Genomic DNA, 5893 nt, shown 5'->3' with positions numbered 1-5893 from the left:
TAAATAAAATTTCTTATTGTCTATGCTGTGGTACAATATTTGCTAATTATTATATTTTGTTCTTTTATTGAAGTTTTGTGTATGGTAGGTATTACCTCTTGTGCCCGATAGGAAAAAATTAGATTATACTTTATATTGCTTTAAAAAACAGCTAAGGGTTTTTAAATATTTCTATTGAAACTTGTTATAAAATGTTCCTTCCTGTTGATAAAATGTATGGATTTTTTTATTCGCATTTTTAATGAACTTTTCATGCTTATTGGAGGGAATATAAAATTTGAACATGTATGAATCATTCTTATAGTAACAGATTCTCATTTGGAAGTCGTTTTTATCAAAGTTACAGATTTCAGTGTGATACTCCATTCCTGCTCATGTATGATCTAGTTTAAAGTCGCTGAGAACAGTTTTAGTACATCTGGAATGTAGCAAGATGTCAAATTGAAGTTGCATCAGTATTATACAAGTCTGTCTTTCACAAAATGTTCCAAGTTTGATTTTTTTATATTCTTCCATTATCACTTTTGTTGTCAATATGGCAAAGTCTGTTTAGTTCTTAAGAATTCTTACCAGAAGCACTTTTAAGTACAGGTATCGAGACTAACCCAAGCTTTATTGCATGCTGTTATAGTTAGAGCAGTTGGTAGGCTTCCTTAGGATACTTTTATTGTGCAGTAAATTGTATTTGGAACACACCCACTTATCACATTACACTTATTTCAGTTTTATGTCTATTCCTTGAGTACAAGACTTTTTCCTTTTTCATGTTACAAGTTTGGGTTTAGAACTTTGTTTAAAAGGTAAACCACTAGTCTGTTATTTGAACTAGTTACTTGGAGTGAAATTGTTTTACATGATGTAGCAAGACTAACCAACTATTCAAAACTTGTGAAATTTGCAAAAATAAAGGACTTTTTCCTGGAAGCATTATTTGCAAAAATAAAGGACTATTTCCTGGAATCATAGATAGTCGAAGTCCTCAAGGGATAATTACAGTCAATCTCTTAAAAGTCTTAATGTCAAAGTTTTAGGAAATATTTTATTGACATACTGTATTTAGTTTCGTAAGGGATTGGTGAAAGGTTAATATGCCATATTGCCCACGATGTAGTGCTTTGAGATACCATTCATGTTTCATGTAGGTCTTTGCTAGTTTAGCGCAAAAGTAACTGCTGCCTTATTATAGCAGTTGCACAGAAAAATCTCAAGTTACCAAGAAACTTTGTTAACTACTTGGTTGCTGGACAACCCAAATTTACCTTTTGGTTTTTCAAAGCAGTTTATCAAACCAAGTGTGTTACTGCATTTCTTTTTTTTCTTTTTTTTTTTGTCAGAATAACCAATGATTCTCAGAAATTTTTATTGAAAGGTGTAAAATTTGAAAATAATGATGGTAAAATTTATTATTTGTTTGTTTATTAATTAGCCAGTGTGATTCTCAGAAAAACTTACTCTGAGTCTAAACTGTGGAAGAGAGACATATGTCATAGATTTATTTACTTATAGTTAATGTCTTTACAGTTTAATGTGTTTAGTGATTCTTAACATTGTATAAAGCCAGTTTTTGTGCTTCTTCCCTGTATTGGTGATATATTAGTTACTCATACTAGGGGAAAATAATCAAAGTTTGTATAATTTAGTTTCGCCAAACCATTTTATTTTTTAGTTTTCATTCACATGTTTATTTTTTTTTTTTAGAGGCCAGCCCAGCTTTCGGCCATCATTTGGTCCATGGGGTGGACCTCTTTGTTGTTCATGAAGAGTTTTAGTTTTCTTTGAAGCTGGGTCAGCAGTGTGGTGTTTAGATACATATAATTCTTGAATAACTTTTTGCATCATTTAATTCTTGGGGCTTTATCGTTTAGTAGTTTTAAACGTCTGTGGTATGCATAAATTTTTACTTTTTATGCAAGGGTCAATTGTTCTCTCCAATTCATTTGATCCTTTCCAAAAGCTATCAAGCTTTAATCACCTATTTCTATTTTTGTATTAGGCCAGCCACTTCCCCCCCCCCCTCCCCCCTCCAATGAAATGACTTAATTGTCAATTGGGCTGATTATTTTGTTACAAAAAAATAGTGAAAGTTTGCACTGTGATGAAATTAATATATGATAGCCAGTACTATATACCTACAGTATATTGAATAGAATACCTTTTTCAAGGTTTTTTTCCTTTTGATAGAAAAATACCATAGTTTTTGTCTGTAGGTTGTACTTGGTTTGGCTTGTTTTCATACATTGTGATTTTATTGGCCTCACAACAACTGTTAAAATTTTAGCTTACACTATTAGCTAATACGAAGATTATACTGACTGATATAGTTGTTTTTGACTTTCTCATGAACATCATGCTCAGGCCTCGGCCCTCTGAAGCTCTCATATGTTCATCCTCATTATCATCACATACAGTATATGTCAATTTAATAGATAATGATTATGTAATAAATGATATATTATATATATATACAATAATCCAATCATAGTTTTATTTTGACTCCAGGTGTGTTGTATAAATTGAAAACTGCCGTGATTAAACAGCACCCTTTTTATGTTATTACACTGAGATTGACACTACTGTATCAACTGTCGGATACAGTAGTCTGAATGGAACTCTGATCATGATTTGAATGGAATATTGCTTGTCCCTGCAATGTACTAACCTTTATTATTTTTATGTAACCCTTGGTGTTTATAATGCTCCGCTCAAAGCTTGGTTCAATACTGTACCCAACACTAAAAATATCCTGTTTCCTTCTTTTCAATAGGCTTGGGCGTCTAGTAACAAACAGTATTGAGACAATCTAGCAATTAATGAGAGTAACATCTGCTGCAGATACTTTGTCTTTTCAGTTCTCTTGTCACTCTTTGTTTAGTCAGCATTTTTAGCCCCTCCTTATAGTGTTTTTGTGTGTACAGTAATTTAGTTTGTTGCATTAATAAGGAATGTCTTTATCTAGATTTGTTAGTAATTCCGGTGACAGTTGGTCAAGGGTGTTATTGCTGGACGATTATGTTCCTCATTCTCTGTCTTGTGCCTAAGGCAATAAAAGTATTATGATGTAGACAATCGTGAAGAATGGGATCGCTTACTGTTCCTCTTGTCAAGAGGTGGTTAAAGTAAAAGGAAAACTGATGTTTAGTTGTTCCTACAAAAATACAATCCTTCGTTCTTTACTTTGGAGTTAGATTCAGCGCCAGCTGGTGTTACGTCCTTAAAATTTTAACGAGGTGTCAACAACCTTACTGGTTGTTACCGGTGGTAGCAGGGGGAAGCACCACCCCCACCACTCACTACCAAGTCCCTTTTGATTTCAGTCTTGTAGAGAGCAGATGTTTCTCTCATCTTTTTTCACTATCTATATTAACTTTGCCAGTGTATATGTTATTTTGTGCACGACATGAAGGGTCCTGGCTCTTTGGGCCGCTCTTGCGGTCCCTTCATCCCTTCAGGTCGGCAATGGAGACAGTTTTGCCTTCTAGCAGAGGGTATTCCTCCTAGTGGAGGCAAAACAAGTAGTCTTTTGATTTTCTCCGCCTAAGGGTAGAATCCTCAGCGTCAGAGAAGTCGCAACTTTTGCCTCTCTCTCCTGTACAGCATGTTCCTGCACGGAGGCCTCTCTAAGCCCAGTGTGTCAGGAGTCCTCTTCCTAGCGGGATCGGGTACATGGAAGACGATTGGGTAAGAGTGATAGCCTTTGTAGGGCAACCCTCTGGGTAAGGAAGTCTTCCCCATTTCTCCGAGCGTAGCAGCAAAGTCTTCCATCCCCCTCGCAGGAACTCCCCAACTCGACACTGCGTCTCCGCGGCCATCCCCAGAACTTAAGGGTCACCCAGAAGGATAGGCATTGGAGATTTTGAGTGAAAGGGCACTGCAGGTAGCGATACTGTTCCTGCTGAGGTTGGCTTTAGCCTACCCTTTCCTGAGCTGACAGAAGGGAGTCCCCTCTGCTCATTCTTGTGCCCACAGTTCGTCTTCTGAGGAACAGGAGGTTTATGCTTAGTACTATCATTGTACGCGCACCCATCGGGGCAAACGTGCACACTGAGCTTGCTTGGCAAGAGGATACTCGCTATTCTCACCCCTCCAAGCATTGCGTCCCTCCGGCCTTTGGCGGACACCACCGCAGGTTTGACAGGTCTTGCTCACTTGACTGGTCTTTCGCTCAAGCGGCTCAGAAACGCCACCGTGATTTGTTGCCAGTGCATGGCATCTCTTCGGAGCAGAGCTCCTTGTAGCTTGCAGGTGTTCATGTACATGATACTACTGCAGCCCAGGGTGCATTCCATCTCGCTGTTGTGGCCTTACGAGACTCCCCAGGTCTCCTTCACGTGCAGCTTGCTGTTTGTACGTGTCAGGCGAGTCTCCTGCAGATTTAAGGTGAGCTCGAGAGGGCGACAGCTGTGCACGCACTTCGTTATGATTGAGGGGTGTAAGTGTGCTACCTTGTTTGCGACCAGTAAGCTTTGTATCGCTGGTAGAGCGACACACAAGCTTCTTGTTCTCAAACACCCACCTTCTTATGAGGGAGGGGCGTAAGTCTCTGGCTTGTGCGCTAGCTATACGTGAATGTTAGGCAAACAAATTATCGAGCCTACATTCACCATTTATTTTTGTACTGCCTTGTTTGCAAGTAGCCAGTTCGCATTGCTGGTAGAGCGAACAGAAAGCTCTGTGTCACCAGTAAAGTGAATGCATGTATTTCTTGTTTTTAATTAGTAGCCTACACCTTGTGTTGCCTATAAGGGGTGCGCACGTGTGTAGCGTGCACTCATTCAGTTGCTCCTGGGTAGTCTCGGAAGTCTGGTAGTTGCAGGAGATTGTGACAGTGACTTAGTCTTTAACCACACCCTCTGACCCAAATGTTGCTGCAGTTAGGTCTGAGATTTCCAACTCTTTCTTTGGGAGTGACAAAGTTTCCCGGGGGCTGTAGGCCTAAGTACGTAAATGTTGTTTTATGGACCACGGAGCCTTGTGAGCCTTGCTGGACCAGAGGTGTACGAGGTTTGGGAAGCCCATCAGTTCTCCTCCAGAGGACACTTCTTCCCAGGTCCCATAAGGGAATAGAGATCTCAGAGAGAGATCTCATATTGTAATTAACAGTCCGGTACCGCTGCTAAGCCCTGTCAAGCTAAGCAGAGGATGTTAAGGACTCCGGGCTGGGTAGCTTCATACAAACTTTCCAGAGTTCTTGGATGACCCAAGTCTGCAGAAGTAAATTCTTTGAGTAGTGACTGTTGTAGGGGCTTGTCCCGCCTGTGAAATTCTCCCCGGCCTCTATCCCTTATGGCCTTGCCCAATGATGACAACGACCCACTCCAGATTGGGCCTGGTACAAAATAGACGTGGAGGATTCCATGGAGGATAAGTCAGATTTTTCAGCAGGTGGTCTTCCAGCCCTTAGAATCAGGGTTCTGAAGAGGGTGAATCTGGGTCAACCTTCCTGCAGGCGGTGGATGAATACACTAGCTGAGTTCCACCCCTTACTCCAAAGGGGAGAGACACGGCCATAGTCTGTCTAGGGTATGCTCTTAGAGCCAATAGATAAAGTTAGCTGCCAGGTCCTTTGCTAAGGTTGACTTGCAGATCTCTGCGAGGTATGCCTCCCTGAGGGCAGGGAGATCGTCCAGTCTATTTTTTCCTTCATTTTTTATTTAAAGGAAGTACTATAACAGTCTGAATGACTTCCCTATGCAACTAATTTGGCAGTGCCAGTCTTGTCTCAAGACTCTACAAGGGAATACTGGTGGTGCAATCGGTGGTTGTCTCCGCCGCCAATACAATGAATACGGAAAGAATTGCGAAAGTAGTTCTACAAGCCTTCTGCTTTAGCCGAAACGGAAAGACCTGTCAGACCCTGAAAAGCGTTGTGTCCAAACATCGTCCTTATAAGTAG

The 5893-nt window shown here is 40.2% G+C and overlaps 1 protein-coding gene across 5 annotated transcripts in view; it reads left to right on the top strand.

Annotated features, from left to right (window-relative positions):
- The window catches only part of LOC137617241 (glutamate-gated chloride channel-like), a 959538-nt gene that overhangs the window by 845758 nt on the left and 107887 nt on the right, over positions 1-5893 (top strand). The gene's annotated exons all lie outside the window — the stretch shown is intronic.

This window comes from Palaemon carinicauda, chromosome 23 (genome assembly GCF_036898095.1).
Source record: "Palaemon carinicauda isolate YSFRI2023 chromosome 23, ASM3689809v2, whole genome shotgun sequence".
NCBI classification, from domain to species: domain Eukaryota; kingdom Metazoa; phylum Arthropoda; class Malacostraca; order Decapoda; family Palaemonidae; genus Palaemon; species Palaemon carinicauda.
The sequence above is the reverse complement of the archived record's forward strand: the minus strand, read 5'-3'. Positions and strand labels throughout refer to the sequence as shown.